The sequence below is a fragment of the Cupressus sempervirens genome, chromosome 5, assembly GCF_028749045.1.
Source record: "Cupressus sempervirens isolate cs-2001-9-10 chromosome 5, ASM2874904v1, whole genome shotgun sequence".
NCBI classification, from domain to species: domain Eukaryota; kingdom Viridiplantae; phylum Streptophyta; class Pinopsida; order Cupressales; family Cupressaceae; genus Cupressus; species Cupressus sempervirens.
In genome coordinates, this window is record NC_143122.1 from 740249263 (window position 1) to 740269733 (window position 20471).

A 20471-nucleotide genomic window follows, 5' to 3' on the forward strand; every position below is an offset into this window, starting at 1 on the left:
GTTAATGATAAGTTTCAAATTACATATTTTGGAAGAGGTTGATTAACCTCTCCAAAATCATGTATTCTCTCTCACCATTAACCTCTTAAAGAGGTTAATGTTTGAGTCCTAAATACGCATTTTTGAAACAGTTATTAACCTCTTGAATTTCTTGATGAAGGATTGGAAATGTGAATGGCTCGAAATCAATGATCAACATGTTTGCTAAGATGTGGAGAGAGTTACAGGTGGTCTGAAACAACAAGAATACCAACGCACATGGACTGTATGACAGATTGCCTCTTGACATCACGTGGGATTCTGAGTTCATAGTGTAATTGCAGAGAAATGGTATAGAATCACAAACAAGCCTATGTACCATTTGGAAAGCCTGTAACTGCCAATGGAAATCAGAGGTATTTGCAGCGACCATAAACAATGCACAGGACCTGTTTGACAAAATGCCTCTAAGAAGTGTGCTATCATGGAATGCATTGATCGTAGGATAAGCATAAAATGGATATGCCAAGAGTGCCTTGAAAACTTTTAAAGAAATGCAATTCACAAATGTAAAGCCGGATTCCACAACCTTTGCCATCCTATGCTAGGATTGGGGATTCAAAAAAGGATGTAGACATCCATCAAACCATAATCAAAACTGGATTCTTATCAGATGTTGCAGCCACAAGTGCCCTGGTAGACATGTATGCAAAATGTGGAAGCCTACACGTAGCACGTGAACTTCTTGACAAAATGCTCCAAGGAAGTGAAAGCACAGTGGAAATGAAAATGCATCTTCTTCACAACAAGATACCATTATTGGGCTTCTAGATATAGGAAACTGATTGGAGTGAAGTATAACGCAGCATCATCTCAAAAAAATAAAAAATGATCTACAAAAAATCCATGATAGCAAGAGATTCAAACGGACATGGCACCCACACCGCATCTACTGCAATTGGGAATGCAATAGCAAATGTAAACTACTATGGCCTCGCCAAGGGAACTGCCAGAGGTGGCTCAACTTCATCTAGAATTGCAATTTACATAGTGTGTGCTAAAGATGGGTGTCTCAGCTCGAAGATCTTGGCTGGCTTTGACAATGCAGCTTTCATTGATTACACATCCAATCCAATCGCCAGTGGAGCTTTCCATGCTTCCCAGAAAGGAATCTGTTGGAAACAATGGTCCTGAGAGTTGATCTGTTGTCAACACGGCTCCATGGATCTTCACAGTTGCGGTAACCACTATTGACAAACAGTTCTGATCAAATGTTGTCTTGGGTAATGGGAAGACAATCTAGGGCACAGGCATAAACTTTTCAAATCTTAGCCAATCAAACATGTACCCACTTGTGGATGGGGGTAGTGCTGCTATCTCTTTAGTTCTACAGATGATGCAAGCAATTGCAATCCGGGCACTTTGAGTTCTTCCAAAGTGAAAGGAAAGGTGGTATTATGTCTCGGCACTGACACAAGTTATCCAAAGCAATATAAGAAAAGCAAGGTGAAAAACAAGGGAGCAATAGCCATGATCTTAGCTGACGATTCACAGAAATCAGTTGCAACCAATTATGGCACTTTTCCTTCCACTACAATTAGTGGAACACAAGCAAAAGAGATCTTAACATACATAAAATCAACCAAGAAGCCGGTTAGAACTGTTACTACAACAGAAGATGTTCAAAATTATAAACCAGCACCAGTTGTTCCATATTTCTCATCCAGAGGGCCTGGAGGACTCACTGAAAACATTCTCAAGCCGGACATAAGTGCACCGGGAGTGAACATACTTGCTTCTTAGATTCCTAGGAATTCTTCATCAGATGATGTTCCCATGGAATGTAGCCATCCTCTTTTAACATTATATCTAGAACATCAATGGCATGCCCTCATGTGAGTGGAGTTGTTGCATTTTTAAAAACAGTTCATACCACTTGGATCCCATCTATTATTAGATCAGCACTCATTACAATAGCTACTCCAATGAACAATGCTGGTAGTACAATGATAGATGATTTAGATGCAGTTGGCACTCCATTTGACTTTGTTGGAGGGGAAATAAATCCAAAGCCAGCACTTGATCCAGGGCTTGTGTATGAAACATCCACTCAAGATTACTTCGACTTCTTGTGCAACTATGGATTGAATGCTGATGCCATAAAAGCAATCTCAAGAAATGCCAACTACAAGTGCCTGTCTAATCATGCAGAAGAGTCCATCAGTCTCATGAACTACCCAACCATTTCTCTCTCCAAGCTCACCATGGGCAGCACGAAAACTATGAGCAGAATAGTAACAAATGTGAGTCTCGATGGAGAATCAACATACAAGGTTAGCATTGATGCTCCTGCAGGATTGACGGTCAACTTTTCTCCATATACTCTTCATTTCACAAGCACTTCCAACAAACTCTCTTTTAGTGTCATGTTCAAGGCATATAGCTCCGTATTCGATCTTCCAAACTTTTAAATTATCTTTTTGTGATTAGTGTTTTAAAATGTCATTTTGGTTAGAGGTTAAGGATTTGATCATTTTTGGGTTAACTTTGTTGAGGTTAATTAACCTCACCTAAATCACTTATTTGGGAGGTAGTTATTAACTACAGAGGCGTAGTTGTTAACCTTTGTGTCTATATAAGGGCTCTTTTTGGCTTTGTAATGGGGGGACTTTTTGGACTTTAGTAAAAGGGAGCATTATGCTAAAATTTTGATTAGAAGATGATATTTGAAAAGTATGTACAAATTTTGTCTTTGTAATCAGAAATTCCTCTTAGGTTATTGGTGCAAGAAAATAAAGGAATGTGCAATTTGAGTTCCCTCCTTTCAAATCTAAATTGTTAGAAATTTTGATTCTCTTTGTAGTGAGCATTCTCACGGTATTGTGCAGATGTTTATGAATCTTTGAATCAGCATTTTGCTAGTAATAGTTCTTAAGCATAGATCTTGATAGCCGTTATTACTGGTTTTATGTTAATTCATGAAAGCTGTGAAGTCATGTGGTGCATTTTTCATCATGAGCTTTCTCATCTTTTAAAGTTTGATTTCATATTTATTTGAAAAGCTTCAAAATTATATCATATGAGGGAGCTACCCCTCTAAACGTAGAGGAAGGCCATACCAAGGGCCTATTCAAATGTTGTGAATGGTTTGCCACATACACTCTGTTGGGCCAACATTACAATGAAAAATCTATTTACCAACACCTTATTATTAATTTTTATTAAATCTTTATGAAATATAACAATTGACCATTGTTTCTTGAAATGTAGTTATTCTAAGAAAAATGTTTTACTTTACAAAAATGACATTTTTTTCATTTCATTCAATTTGGTCATGTAGACTCCTAATTTTTTTAGTTTAATAGAAACAAATCTCGATAATTCTTTTGTAGAATCAATTTATTTTGGGGACTAATGCAAGGGGAAATGGCTAATAAGTTTGCTGAAATTTTTGTGACACAATTGTGATTTTGATTCAAATGATGTTTTTAGCCATTAATATTGTTGTTTCTTAACTATTGTTTTCAAAATCAAAGAAATATAATTTGGCAAAAAAAACACATATCTCTTATTAGCTCATTGCAAAAATGTGAATGTAAGGAGCACCGCCTGCAGCACTGCGGTGAACTGGCATGGCTTCCTTCAAGGAGATCATTAGTTCAAAACCTCGCATTGTCAATACAAAAAAAAAAAGGTGAGTGTAAATATTAATGTGTCAAATTTGAGGAGCTTACTCCATAGCTATTATGTGAGAAAACCATCTAAATTAAAAACATAAATAAAAAATAGAAGCTTGGGTGCAGAGATAAGGGGGATGCTTAGTCATTGGTAAGGTAAATGATTGTTTCTTTAGGGAAGCGGAACCCACCAAAATTATACTGCCAACATTTCCATGACCATTTGATTCAACATTTGTCTTTCTAAGGTTGTACTTTTCTACACACACAATTACTTTATTTGATCTATCATAATCAACAATATAAACCATTTTGACATGAAAGTTCAAGTTAGACTTGAATACAACTTTTTGTCTTCTCTGGTTAATGATCCCAAGCCATATATCACCATGGAATCTAGCAAATTGATCATTATCACACACGTGTCCATGAGAGGAGGCATCAGTGCGAAAAAAAAAAAAAAAAATGTGTTAAAACAATGAAAAATGTGTAGGTTATAAAAAGTCATCAACTAAAAACTAAGAAAACTTTCTAACTTATGAGTATGTCAAATTAGGATAAACTTAAATTGAAGACCAAAATAATCACCCATCAATACACATGTTGTATAATAAGGTTTATGATTAATTAATGTATTCGGCTCTAAAAAATAAATGATTCCTAAGATTCCACTCTCTTAGAATGGATGTATTAAAGGTTGACAACTCCAAGCACAAGGACTTTGTAAATAATGCATGCAAGATGAACCAATTTAAGGTGTGTAATCATCAAGATAATGAAGCTAAGGACTAAGAGAAGACTAGAGGTGTCAATGGTGGTTTTTTGGTATATATTTGAATACGAGGTTTGAGATGCGAGAAGCTTGAAAATGTGAAATGTTTTTGAAATATAAAGTAGCCAACAGAAGGGAGTTTGGCCCTTACAAAAGACAAATTGGCCAACAACCAACAGATTACCAACCACACAAAATATTACCCCATCACATAGCTTAGAATATCAAAAACATCATTTGAGAGAGCATAATAATAATAACTACTAGGCATCCTACTAAGATAACTTGTAGCAGTACTACTTAAAAGTAATGAGTTCTTAAACAAAGGCAACAATGCCTTAGAACTCACTAAGTCCAATAACCACAAACCAAAAAATAAGTTAATAGAGAGGAGTAGTGTTGAGATAATGGGTGTTGCACACATTGCATAATATTGTTATTTTATTATTTTATTTTATATTATGTAATATTGTACCTAGATGGACGTGCAACATGTAAAGATTTCCATAAAATATTCTTGATGAGTTGTATTGTAACATTGTGAAAATATTTTATGTAATTATTTAATATTGGGAAAAAAAAAGAATTAAATGCCCAATATTAAATGTGGGGTCAGTGGGTTAGGTAGCACATGGTTTTAGCACATGGTTTATGTAATACCACTAAGTGGTTTTGTGGGACTTGCTACTATATAAGCAGCCACAAGGGTAGTTGTTGTAGAGAGAGAGAGAGGGAGTGACAAGGAGAAGACAAAAGGCAAGAGTCGAGCGGGACAAGGCTTGACAGGTTAGCCAAAGGAGCATTTGTGAAGGTTGAAAGCATGGCATGGGATGTGTGGATTCATGCTTGTTCACATAGTTTTCTCGGTTGTGGCTATGGCCATGAAGGCTTCCATGGTTGTATGACAATAGTATTTTTTGCTGAATAATACATGATGATGGATGCTTTTGGAGGCTAGGTTTTTCCCTCAATGAGGGTTTCCCAGGGTATATCTTGTGTCACAATTTTGTGGGTATGTTGTCTATTCTCTTGCATGTGGATTTTAATTTCGTGTTTATTTTAGATCTATTATGGGTTATGTGGAAACGGTTATATTCTTTATTGCCAAGTTTCCTTACAAGTGGTATCAGAGCTATGGTTTTATTATTGTAACCCTAGATTGAATCCATGGGAATGCATGAGAGGATAAAAGAAAAGGGCAAGATATATAAATGATTTATTGCAGATCTGAGGGTTTTGGATTTGTTGTTATGATGGGATGTTAAAAGATTTGGGCATGTGAAATTGTTGGACAAAAGGGTTTTTTCAGATGTTCTATTTAAAATGAGGGTTTTGGGGGGTAGCATGTAGAAATGACCTCCTAGGTAAAAACAAACCTCACCATTGGATCCGGGTCGACATTTCCATAAAATTTGATATATAATATGCCCTAGTTTGGCCATGTTAAGAGGAAATGAAAGAATTTTTTGGTTTCAACCCATGATGGCCGTCAAATTTATTCCCGTCGAAATTTTCGTCACTGAAAAAAAATTAAAAATGAAAAATCGTACTGAAAATGGTAAAAAGACTGTCTTAGTAAAACAACCATAACTTTCTCTCAGAATATCGGATTTCAGAGTTCTTATAGGCGTTGGAAAGATAATTCAGAGAACTACAACATGATGTAGGTTTGGTTCTGTGATTTTAAAATTTTGTCAGGTTTTCAGAGCCCTAAAGTCAGATGTTGTTTATTTTGAGCACGAATTGGGGCATAACTTGGGCATACGGAGTCGAATTTTGGACTTCGAGTAGTCAATGGAAAGCTTTTGGAGAGCTCTACACATTGGTTCAGATTTGGTGTAGGTTTGGCATGATTTATTTGTTGATATATTTATCTAAACAGTTTATAGATATATTTTGACTATGGTAACTTGTGAGTTTATGGCATTGGAGATTTAAGTTTTGATATCACTGTATACTCAAGTTTGGTCTCATGATGATATGGTTATCAATTTTTGGTTTGGATATGCATGATGACTTGTTGGATCTACAAGTTGTGCAGTGTTGTAAGCGGTCTATACTTACAGGTTGCATTTATAGCTTGGTTATGGGTTGTCTTTGCCCATTGATCTTTCATTATTGATGCATATTCAGATTGGTGGCTTGGATTTGGGTTCTCTATGCCCTAAGTCACATGATTTACTATTTTCTTCATGTAGAAGGGATGAGATGTTGTTACCAGGTACAGTCATGGTGGAGGATTGTGGTTGACTATTTTATGCTGACAGGTTGGACATATTGAGAACCAGATGCTCGGTTCATGGATGTGATCATGGTGTCATAGATTTTGGCATGACATGATTGGTTATATAGGTACATCCTTGATGTTCATTAGCTTGGATTTTTGATTCAGTTATGGTGGTATATCTTCTTGGTTGAGGATCATGGTTATTTGGTTTCTTTTGAGGAGCTCATGATGTGCACTTTGAGTTCTTTGATGGTTTGATGCCTTGGTTGATTCTCATGGTTAGAGGATGGATGTTTTCATCATGATGTCATGGATAGCTTGGATATACGGTTTAGTGGGAGCTTGTGACAGTGATGGGGTGACAGTGCAGGATTAGTTCCTGGTTTGGTTTGGATCTTCAAGTAGGAGATAGATTTTATGATGCCATAGGTGACTTGGTACCACGGTTGAGTGGGAGTTGTTGGCATTGATATATTTATTGATTGTTTGCAGATGTTGGAGGTTTGTCTTAGATCTTGTTGTTGCAGAAGCATCTTTGACATTTGCATGGTGCACTTGTTATCTTCATGGTGTTTGAAGATGGTTAGATCTTGAGGACTCATGGAGTTCTTGGTTATCTTCATGGTGTATGGAGATGGTTCTTCCTGGTATGTGGAGATGGTTTTTCTTCATGGTGTGTGGAGATGGTTGCATCTTGAGGACTCACAGGGTTCTTGGCAAAGGTGTGGTTTATGCTTTTATTTGGCATGTTATCCTTGGCGTGAGGATGGTTTCATTATTATGTCATGGTATACTCTTGATACGCATTTAGAGTTGTGACATGTTATAGTATGTTCATATGGAGCATGTTATCTGTTTAGTTGAGATGGTAAGATCATGTTGTCATGTTTATGTTCCTGAGGCCATGGTTGGAACTTTGACATTGATCTTGGTTTAGTTTCTTGGTATTGAGTACACTGATCATAAGCTGGATACTTCATGATATTGCTATGTTGCATTTGGAGTTGGCATGGATTGATTGGTTATAGGTGCTCATGGATACTTAGAGATGGTGGTGACGCTGATTTCTCTTGGATTAGAGAAGTATTTGTTGGGACAGTTCATGGTTTCAGCAGGAAGTCCAAGGGGCAGTCACCTGATATGTACTTGAGAGGAGATTGTTCTTAGATGAGTCTTGGTTGGATACTTGGTTATCTTGATGAACATTCTCATTCCCCACTCTTGGTCTACTCGGCGGTTTGCTACTTGAGAGGTATAGCCCATTGTTTCTCTCAGTTGCATTATATTTATGCTTGTCTTTCATGGATATGGATCTTGAGCTATGGTACATGAGTTAGTTCTAGAGGGTTCATTTGAGAGATGGTTTAGCGTTGGTTATCTCCATGTGCATATGTTGTTATGCTGGTTGAGTTTGGGAGATGGTTTTATATTGGGCATATTCCTTGGATTAAGAATGGTTATTCCTTGGTTTAGGAATGGTTTTATTGAGTTTGATCTTCTTGTGAGAGGCTTACATCCATGATGAGTTATATGGTATGGTTTGGGTGTTGTTGAGGCTTCTTGTTGGGGTTTTATGGAGGAGATCATACTTGCACAGTTTACATCTAGAGGGGTGTGTAGAAGGACATGATACAGGTTATGATTTGCATGGTTTCTCTGGTCTTGGTTATCTTCTTGGATGTTCAATTTTGCTTGCATTGGATTTGAGATTGGTTAGAGATTGTGATCATTGGTTTGTGCTCATGTATGTCATGTGAGTGATGACATGGTTATTTCTTTCTCTTTCCTCTGTTGGTTGTGGTGAATTTGGAAGACTATTGGAGACTTGTTATGAGAGTTGTTCTTGCAAGATATCAGTTTATGTATTGTGGATGTCCTTGATACTACATGGATTCAATTCTTTGAGATGTGTTGAGTGGATTGGTTATAGATTTGACATTATCTTTTGCAATGGGAGCTTCTTGGTATATATGTGGCAGGTATTTCTCTTGAGGCTTGTGATTGCAGGTTATAGATTGGATATGTCGGTGATATGAGATTCACTTGTTATACTTTTGAGGTATGGATAGTTGGATGGGTTGGCACTTTTCTATGGGTGCTATTTCAACTATGAATATTTTAAAAACTATGGATACATGTGATTACCTTTGGATCAGGTTTTTTTTGTGCTTTGATTTCAGTTGGTACAGGATTTTATGATCTTCTAATGCGACAGGTTGGGTGGCTTTCTCTTTGGATGGCTTCTATGTATGTCCAGTGGGAGTGGCATAATAGGAGGTGAGATCATTCATGTTTGAGATGCTGGATACTTTGATTTTGTTGTAGGTACTAGGATGGAGCACTTGGGTGTATTTTTTGATCCATGATGGTGGATGTGCTAGGAGGAATTGTTCCCTTGTTCATTTATGTGGCTACGGATTGACCCTATGCAATGTATACAACAAGTGGGAGATTGGTATCAGAGCCTGGTATTGGCCTAGTCATGGGTTCAAATCTCTTCGGTGCCTTCCCGACTTGCGTAAGCACCTGGTATGCGCGTCGAGGGGGAGATTGATATCATTGTAGGGCCCATTTGCCGTTGCACCAAAAGCCATGACTGTTAGTGAACATGGAACACCACATAATTAACCACATGTGGGCAGGGGAGCGCGTTGCATCACCCAACAAGTAGGGGCCCTAATTAGGCTTATTTTCAATGTCCCCTTTGAGAGGGATGTTCTCCCAATCATCTGCCAGGAAATCACAAAACATCTTGGAGTCCTCCTGATTAAGATCCTCCTCGTGGTCATCCTTTAGCTGATGCAGGGTAGTTGCAGATGCATTGGTCACCTTAATGGTGAACCTTGACAAAAGACTGAACCTATCCTCCAAGACCTACATTCTCACCCTCATTTCTTTTACCCCCAAATTTAGGAACTCCATAGTTTCCTCCAAATTGCCACCCGATTTGCACTTCTCCATGTCCATGATGTTAACCTACAAAATCGGGGAGTTGGATATAATTTTTTCTTTAGGGATTATTGATCCTACATGAGGTCCATCGTACCCATCGTAAGAGATGTAGAAATGTGGGCCACCTCTTTGCTTTCCTTAACCTCACCACCTGAGCCTACCATAGAGGAGTCTAGAATGCCCACTTCCTTGTCCATTTTTTCCTCATTCCCCCCTCTATAATTTGATATCTTCTATTTCATTCTTTTTTTGGGGTGGGTTGTCTAATCAAAATCCTCCTCCTCCTACAAGGTAGTGGTCCTCATCTTCCTTTTAGCTTTCATTTTTGTTAGTCTCCCCGACCTTCTTCCACCACCTCTGACCTCCTCTTCTGAATCCACCAGGTCCTTCTCCTTCCATTTCTCCACTTTCACCCTTTTCCTAGGTGGGGTTGTCTTTCTCTCCTTAATAGACCTATTTATAGAGGATTGGGAAATAAGGGCCCTAGGGCTAGAAATTCTTAGAGGGACATGATGAGGGTGGGGGTTTATAAAGAGCTAGGATATCAACCTCAAAAATCCTAGGAGGTAACAGTGCTAGATGGAAATGGTATAGCTGGAACATCAAACCTTAGTAAAGGATAGTGTAATTAACACCCTTTTTCATTTTTTCCTTAACATCTGAAACAATATTGACTAATTCATGTACTAGAAAGAAAGGAATAGAAAGACTATCATGATGTCAAAAATGGTTTAGGAGAGGAAATGGTAATAATAACACACTTCATACCTCCCTTCAAGAGTGAGATACTTCATCATCACTAGACACACCTCATTCCAGGGCTCTAGAAGCTTATCTCTCAAAAACTATCCATGGTGATGGATGGGTTCTTCACCCTCCTGAAAGAAGTGATTCAGGTTGACCTCGTCCGCAACCCTAGTCACCTTATGCCATTTCCTACCCTTCATCTCAAGGCCTATTTCCATATAAATAACTTCCTCAGACACTTGGAACATGATAGCATTTATCATCACCCTTCTGTCGTCCTAGGAATTCACAAATTGTTGTGAACAACTCTCGTCATAACCATTAATCGCCTCCATGAATGGGACTAGACCCCTCTCCTTTAACATTTACCAAGTAAGGGGTTTTTGAGAACTATTGTCAATCATCAAAGGCTCAATTTGCAATAGGTCTCCCCCCATTTTAGAATCCTTCACCACAATTCTCATACCCATCAGAATTCTAAACCAAGGGAAAATTTTGAAATCACAGTCTCACTTATGCAAAAAAAGAAGTTGCACAAAATACCCATAAATGCCTTTAATGCCATGAATACCTATGTGATTTCTTGAATTTTTTATCACTTGCCAACTATCACTTCCCCTATTCCACTCTTTCTCATCATCACCAAGAGGTTGAAGCCATTTGAAATTTGAATTATTACTCAATGTCTAGTATGAAATTATGATAAAGAAAATCATAAAAAAATACACTTGAATCATACTTTGACTTGATTTCCCTCTTGAACCTTGTATATTTATTATTGGAAGTTCCCTTTGTTGAGAAAAGATTGATACAAGTATGAAAATGTGTTTCAATCATTATTTTGTCATTGATATCAAACTTGCTACTTTCTAGTAAGATATTTGCTAAGTTTATTTGAGTACTATCATTTGTTTAATTGATGGAAAAGAATTGTTCAAATAAGATAACAAGAGCACCTAGAGGAAAGGTTGAGTTATCGTATGAAAAAGGTGTACAAATATCAGTTTAAAAAATGATGATATAGTGTATTGATTATCCACTTAAGGCTGCAAAGGTTGGATACACTAACTAAGTCTAGAAGAATAAGTAAGAAGAATTTTGTCTGCCAAGCTTGACCGAGTGCACATTAGGTGTCGAGCAATGCTAGTGTAGTCAAACAAAAAATTAGTTGGAGCTGAGCAAAGTGAAGATTCAGTGTATGTTAAGTGAACTTAGTGTAAGCTAGCTAAATTTTAGTTGATGCCAAGAACCATTAAACTTTAGTGTTTGCCAAGTTAGCTAGTTGAAGATAAGTGGAAGAATAGTATGGAAGTTGAGGGTATGTGCAAGATCATGGTGTGTCAAAAAAGTGGCAATCTGAAAAGTCTATAATTCTAAAATATCTCAAACCATTTCAAAATCTATTCCAACTTTTTTTCCCACTCACCTTGATATTAAATGAAAATAATTAACATTTTTATAAGGTCTACTATACCTTTTGATACCAAACCTATATGATCAACTTTAAAAGCATCCTAAAAATGTGTTTTTGACCTATTTTTATGTGATTTTTAATTCAAACATGTAGCTAACAACTTTTTTTTCACCAAAATTTGATAAAACAAAAAGGGTTTGTTAAAAATGTTCTTATCTTTCCATAAATGTAAGGTTTGTCAAATTATGAGTTAAGTAATTATTACTTATTTTCTAATGGAGTTATGTATAAAGTGCTAACTGACACACTACTTGAAAAACAACTATAACTTTCGAATGGTACAACATTTTTTAAATCCAAAAGATGCATCACATTCTATGTTTCTTCTACTATAAGGAAAACAAATGAAAAATTGAATTTTGTAAAGTTTTGAATTAGTTAAGGTGGTCAGACATGACAATTTTTTTATTCCAAAAATAGTAAAGTCAAAAATTAATTAATTATTATTTATTTAGAATAAAAATACCCAAAAATATCTGTCACATCTAGGCATGAGTCTACTACTTATATTTAGAATATTATCAAAAAATATTATCATTTGATTTTGACTAAGGTGGTCAAACATATGTCTACTTCTTATTTTTGTTCTAAAATTTTTGTAATATTGCATTAAAATTCAAAATTTTGACCAATCATTTTTTTTGAGATAAGTCCTAGTATTTTAGAAACTAGATTCAATTTTCTAGAGATTACTTTTTCTCAACTTTTTTATATAAAATTAATAACAAGTAGAAAATTGCACGTCACGTTGACATAACCCTGATTTTGTGAATTTTTTATTGCCACTTAAGAGCATAGTTTGGTTGACCATGATCCTGCACATACCCTTGAGTGACATCATATTGATGTTGAGTACCACTATTCATGTTAAATCATATATTTTACAAATCTAAGCTAACTATTTTGTTTTCTTGAATTGTTTGAAGCGTGTGGAAGATAACTATGATGAGTTGGTGGCATAGAATTCAAGGTAAACCATTTTGAGGTGAATTCAAGAAAGGTTGAGGAAGAAGTTTCTAGAGGAACTAAATGGAAAAGTGGGTAGATTCATTATATCCTACCTAATCCTACCTCACCCTAAAATGGATGATTAAGGTGAAATGGAAAAAGATCTTAAATCCCTATTTACAGAGAGAGTTGGTCAGAAGAAAAAGTTGTCATGTGCAAGAACCTAAGGAAGAAAAGGAGTCTAGGGTATTTGCTTCATTCAGTGGCCAAATAGAAGAGACTACTATTGGCAAGAAAAGAAATAAGGCTTAAGAGTATGAATGCTTGAAGTGTGAACAAGCTATCAGAGATGGAGTGTGTGAAAGCCAAGAAGAATGGAGGACTAAGACAACAATCTGTAATCTACATGTGAGTTGTAATTTGTTATTAGATCAAGCCTTACTGTTACTTTCTAATCATTGCATTAGTTTAGGGTAAATCCTTTGGATTAAGGTTGACCTAATGGTCATTTGTAAATCCTTTAACTAGGTGACATTCCAAGTGAATTATCTAAAGTCCTCTAATAAGGCTTACTCCTAACAGGGTGATTGAAATCCTCTAACCAAGTCACACTTAACAGTGTGTATTGTAACCTTTACTAGGGTTGGCCTTTCACAAGGCATCACTTCAAAAGAGTGAGAATTAGTAGCATGTTAATGGTGGTTTTTTCTAAATTTGGTTTCCACATAAAATTCATGTGTCAAAAGTGTTATTGAATCTGTTATGTTTCATGTTTACATTTTTGCAAAGTTGTTTTGATGTAGGATAGTAACCTACAAAGTTTAAGTATTGTATGATCTAATGGATGCATGCATAAAAAGGTTTTATGGATATGGGTTCACTAAGAAGTGAAAAATTTTATTAGGACATTTAGACCTTGGATAACTAATTCACCCCCCTCTCAGTTATTCTAAAGAATTCCATAAATTGGTATTAGACCCATCTACTTAAAAGGACTAGTTTGAAGGTACTAGAAGAAAAAGATCAAGATGTCAAAAAAAGAGGTGACCAATCTTAACAAGGAGAAATTCCCTTTATGGAAAAGTCTAATGAAGCTACACCTAGGTAGTCTTGGAGATCATGAACAATCTACAATCATCACTGAGCATGCCAATCCTGCTGGAGCCCTAACTGCTGAAGATCTACAAAAGAAGAAAGAACACAACCAGGCAATGTTGGAGATTTCCTCTATCCTAATTCATTATGAGTTCAATGATATCAAGGGTTTTGATTCTGCAAAGAAGATGTGGGATGCTCTTCACACCACTTATGGAGGAGATACAAATGTTTTAAAAGCCAAATCTGAAAGTCTTAGAGGTAAGTTTGATGATATGAGAATGCGAGAAGGTGAGAATGTTTCTCAATATTGCTCTAGAATCAAAGATGTTTCTAATGTTATAAGAAGAGATACTGGTATTATTGATGATGATAGTGTATTAAGAAAAGTACTAAGAATACTGATGCCCATCTATGCTATTAGAGTTTCTACCATACAAGCACTGAGATGTATACCGGGTTCTAATCTGACACCGGAAGGTTTAGTAGGTAGGCTCACTGCATTTCAGCTCTATAATTTTGATAACCTCAAACCTAGAAATGTTGAATCTACTTTCAAAGCTAAGCTATCATTAAAGGAACCTAAAGAGAAGAAGAAAATGGTAAAATATGTTTCTAGTGATAGTGATACAGATGAGGAGGATATAGAACAACTTGAAGCACTGGTAGCAAGGATATTTCACAACAAAGAAAAATTCAAAGGTAAGTTACCTATCATGTGTTTTAATTGCAATTAGGTTGGCCATATTGCTACTAGATGTCTAGAGAAGAATTATAGAAGTGGAGAAAAATATAGAAGTAAAAGAGATGAGGACATTAAAGATTACAAAGAAAAAGGCAAGAAGCCTTGCTACATTGTAGAAGAGGAAACTAAAAATGGATCTGATGATCATGAAGATGAAGTAGTGTTGCAATGAAGGATGATTCTGATGAGGATAAGGCAACTGAACACATGTCATGTGTGAACAAAAATGATAGATGGATAATTGATCGTGGGTTTTCACATCACATGACTAGAGATAAAAGTAAGTTCATTACCCTAAACTATTATGATGGAAATAGTCTAAGGTTTGGTAATGATGCATCCTATCTGATAAAAGGAAAATGATCTATCAAAATCACAAAAAAAAAGTTCTATGACAATGCTTATTATGTTGAAGGACTTAACTATAATTTTTTGAGTGTGTCACAACTAAATAGTTCAGGTTGCAAGGTTGAGTTTGAGAACAAGATAGCTAAGATCTATGATATTAATGGGAAACTAATTGGAAAAGGTGATCAAACTAGAGGTAATCTATTTTATCTTGATATGAATGATGCTAATTTTCTTGTAGAATTTGATGATGTGTGGTTATGGAACAAGAGGATATGTCATGTTAACTTTGATAACTTGGTTAGTATTAGTAACATGAGAAGAGTGATAGGTTTGCCTAAATTGAAGAAATTTGACAATATAATTTGCTAACAATGTTATTTAGGTAAGATGAAAAAATCTAATTTTAAGAGTAAGAATCACACCTCTAAAGGAATTTTGGAGATTGTTCTTACTAATTTGTGTGGACCAATTGATGTGCAAAACTACAAGGGTGAAAAGTTCATTATGCTATGAAATGAAAATCTGATGCTTTAAAAATGTTTAAGTGGTACTTAGCAAGAGTTGAAAAGGAAACAGGAAAAAGCCTAAAATGTCTAAGATCTAACAAAGGAGGAGAATTTACATCAAATGAGTTTGAGATGTTCTGTAATGATAGAGGAATCAAAAGAAAAACATCTACACCTAGGACCCCTCCACAAAATGAAATTGTTGAAAGGAGGAACATATATGTAATGGATTCTGCTAGGGCATTCATGATGGAGAAGAATGTTGCTTTGAAATACTAGATAGAGGCTATAAGTATAGTTGGCTATACCTTGAATTGTGTGCAAGTCAAGAAAGATACTCAATCAACACCTTTTGAATTATGGTATGGATATTCACTCAATGTAAAATATTTTAAGATATTTGGCAACTAGTGTACATTCTTAAAATTTTTGAGAATGGTAAATTAGATGCTAAAAGTGAAGAAGATATATTCCTATCAATCTCATATTGGTTTTGACAAGTGAGTGTCTATACACTTAATTCATTTACTTATTTCATGCCGAACAAGTAACATATACCAAGCACAACATATAGGTTAGAGCATGCCGAGTAAAAAGTGAGTGCCAAGTCACTCATATGTCGAGTCACTCAAGTGTCAAATAGATAGTATGTGCCAAGTGATTCAGGAGCCAAGCAAGCAGTGCAATCTGAGTCATTCAGTTATCAAGTGATAGCATTGAAGTCATAGTTAGTACCAAGCACCAAGGACTTCAAATTCCAAGTAACATAGTTTTGACATAGTTTTTTAGTATTGGCACAAACTACTATGTTAACTATTTTTTAACTGACTAAAGGATTGAATTACAAACTTTGTTTGATAAGGATGAATCTTAAGAGGAAATCCCTATGTATTACATGCATCCAATCAGGTAAAAGGAAGGTTTAATTAGCAATATGGGTGAATCATAGCCATTGATTCATACCTAACCCTAAGTCACCTAGGTCTTCTTAAGGAGGACAATCCCTAAACATTTTATGAATGATTAGAGAGAAATAAGGAGAGTTTGCATGTTCAAATAGGACATTCATGGTGACCAAGATATTATGATTTGAATTGCATTGTAGAATTAGTTAAAGGAGAACGAAGGAAGGAAACTATGAATAATAGATAGACATCTGATCAAGAAGGATCAAGTACACATCAGTATAGAGGTGATCTAACATCAAGCAACAGATTTCTAATTGCAGGATCATTGCTAAGACATTCTAATAGGTGAATCAATAAAATCTCTTAAAAAAGTAGTCCTAACAGGCTGTATTGAAATCCTCTAACATTGTGTTTAATTTCAAGTTGAAGTCCTTTAACCAGGCACACTTCTAACAAGGTGTTGAAATACTTTAACAGGGTAAGACCTAATAGTCTTTGTAAGCCTTTAATAGGGTAGACCTTACACAAGGTAGATCATGTTTCATCATCAAACATTGTAACCTTCATTGGATACACTTTATTACTGCAATAGTGAAGATTTGTGGGTGTCATCCCCACCTCAGTTTTGCCTTCTCATTGGAGGGTTTCTGGGCAATCATATCTTGTGTCATATATATGTAAATGATTACTTGTTTACATACTTTAGATATATATTCTTCACATGCTATTTCGATTTACTTATTAATTTGTGAGATGGATGTGTGGTGAATGATTTTAAGAGTAAAATTTTGAAGCATTGATTCCAACAATTGGTATTAGAGCTTTGTTCTCTGAAAGTAAATCTTTGTACCTTTAAGGAAAGATCTTAGAAATGGAAGTCTACAAGTTGGAAAAGATTATGGAGAACTAGGATATTGAAATACAACTCATTCTACATTAGTTAAATGAAGCAAGAGAAGATCTAAAGAAATCATTGAGAAGAAGGAATGAAATTGCTATTTAGGAGAATGACACACAATACCAAGAGATGGACACTACTAAGCTTTTTGCAAGTGGAAACTCCAAAGAATTTGATGTAGCAGTTGAAAATCTAATGGAAAATAATAGAACCCTAGTGGAAGAGATCAAAATTTTTAAGATAGAGCAAGAATCACAAGCCATATTACTATGTGAGGTGACTGAACAAAAAAAGAAAACTATGGAAGATAAAGTCATGTTTGAAGATGAGAAAAGAGTTTTGACTAGTAGACTAGAAGAGAAATTATCTAAAGTAAATAGGATTTCTCACATGCAATTGGAAACAATGAATCAAGTCAGGATCTTGCTAATCATGAAATAAATAATAAAGATATTGAGATTAGAACACTGAAGTTGCAAAATGAACAGTTGAGCAATGAGCTAAAAAGGGAAAAGGAATTTGCTGAAAGTTTTAATAAACCTAGTGAAGCAAGTACTTTGAAAAATTAATGAGATCCTCTAGATCTAACAATGATACATCTAGACTAAGATACACTAGTATTGAAGAAGGAGAATCATCCAAAAGTGCTAAAGAAAGAAATAAAAAAGGTAAGAACTACAAACCTACTTGTTATAATTGTGGAAAGATAGGACATACTACTAATGTGTGTAGGAGAAAGACTATAAATAAGAATGCTAAGTAGAAGAACATGGGTCACTACCACAAGTGCAACAAAAAAGGCTATAAAGCACATGAATGCAAAACCAATACCATGCACACTAAAAGATTTAAAGGATATTGTTATAACTATCAAAAGTATGGACATAGAGCTTTTGAGTGCAGATCCAAACCCAACTGGTCATCAAACAAGCAAACAAAGGTAAAGAACAATGGAAACTCTTACAATTGGGATTATAATACAAGGTATAGTTGTCACTCCTGTCAAGAATATGGACATGTTCCTAAGAATTGAATTAGAACACACTTCAAAAGTGATTACAAAAGGTGGTTGAGTCAAACCACATGTTTTAGCTATTTGAAGACTAGTCACATCAGCAAATATTGTCAAAATAGTTCAAAGGCACCAAGTTGTGAGTTCAACAAAGGCAAAGGCAAGGCATATGTTGAGAATGTCAGAAATGAGATGAGCAAGACATGGAAGAGAAAGGAATATTGCAACACATCAAGTGTAGATGGGATCACTTCACCCAATGGGTTAGGTGATCACACCCCATCAAACTAAGCAGTGAAGAAGTATGTGGGAATGCTATTTAAAGGGATATACTATACATAAATTAGAAAGATTTAGTTTTGAAAATATTACATATGCATGAATAAAGATGCACAGTATTGTTAGAAATCAAGGATAAATTTTTAAGTTTTGTTAGTTTTTAATGTTACTATCGAGCATGAAAAGTTTCATATGGTTGCTAAGTAAAATGTTAGTGGATGTCAAGCTAGAAAATTTTTTAGTCAATGTTGAGCTCTTAGTGGTTGCTAAGCATATGGAAAGACAAGTGGATGTTGAGTAAGCCAAAAATTCAATTGATGTCAAGCTTATAGATGTGTAAGCACTTAGCATTAAATGCAGTGTTTTAAGGCCTATTTGATCAATTTCTTATTCATTTGACATCATTCAAATTTGAGGAATAATGTGAAGAGCTAAAGGTGGTCTGGAGAATTTGATTTGAGCATTTGCAAGAGATTTAAATGACTGTTCGACACCATATCGGCAAGATTTATAAGGTATTTACCATGTGTCGAGCTATGTAATTTCAAATTTTGCAAACCCTAGATATATTCAATGGCATCAAATTCTTCTAAGGAAAAAGGTGTAGAGGGAAAAGAAGTTTTAAATGTTTAGTTGATTAGTAATGAAATCAAACAACCTATTTTCAACGCTATTTTGGATATAGCTTATAAGAAGGATCCCTTCGGTGCATTGTCTATGATACCACCATAAGTCTTGATGATTTAAGATGTTAGGAATTGTTACACATGTAAGATTAGAAGTATAGGAAACATGGAACTCAAAGAAGTATATGGGAAACTATGTGAAAATAGAGCGTTGAAGGAAGAATTCAAGATTATTGAGAAGAAAGGGTTAACTCATGCCCTAGATTTCCCCAACATCTTCAAAACAAAGTGGATTAAGATTATTTTAAACATAATTCATGGTAGCTCTATATGGTTCAAAAATGGCTAGTTAAAATTTCAAAGAATATTGTTCATAGGGTAATAGGGTATCAAACCCTAGATCAACCAAAGACCATGAGAAGTGAGTCAAAGGAAGATAGGGTTAGGATAGATTAGGTAGGATACAATGTATCTACCCCATATCTCATATCTCTTCTAGAAAGTTCTTCTTTGATCCTCTTTAGATTTGCCTAAAAATAGTTTACATAGAATTCTATGCCACTAGTTCATCATCTTTATCTTGCACTTGGTTCACAAAATTCAAGAAAACAAACTTGTCAGCTTAGATTCATCAAATCTACAATCTTGAAAATAATGTAGTAGCTCAACACTATCTTATTTCTAATGCTCATTAAACACTAGGTTGCTCAGCATCCTTTGTGAAATCACTCGGCATCAACTAAAGTTTACTGGTGCTCAAAACCTACTAAACTTTACTTGGCACATACTAACTTGCTCAATATTCACTAGAATTTGCATTTACTTGGCTCCAACTAATTTTCTGCTCGGCTCACACTGACTTTGCTTGACTCCTACTATCGACTCAGTCAAGCTTAGCATACAAATTCTATATTACATGTTCTTCTATTATTTTTGAGTGTAGCCAACATTTGTAACCTTAAGTAGATTATCAATACATCATGTTACCACTATCTTAACTGATCCTTGTACTTAATTACATAAACATAACTCAACCTTTCCTCTAGGTGCTATTGTTACATCTATTGATCAAATCCTCTTCATTAATCAAATAAGTGATAGTACTTGAATCATATAAGCAATTGTCTTACTAGCAAAGAATGAGTTTAGTAGGTTTGAGATCAGTGACAAAACAATGATTAAAACATATAACAATCTCCCTTACAACAATTTGTCTCATACAATGATCTTTTCAATTAGATTTCAACAATCTCCCTCTTGGGCATTGATGGCAAA

The 20471-nt window shown here is 35.3% G+C and overlaps 1 pseudogene; it reads left to right on the forward strand.

The window, feature by feature from the left end:
- Positions 1 to 209: 209 nt before the first annotated feature.
- On the forward strand, positions 210 to 2450 carry LOC149558051 (CO(2)-response secreted protease-like; annotated as a pseudogene).
- Positions 2451 to 20471: the final 18021 nt, after the last annotated feature.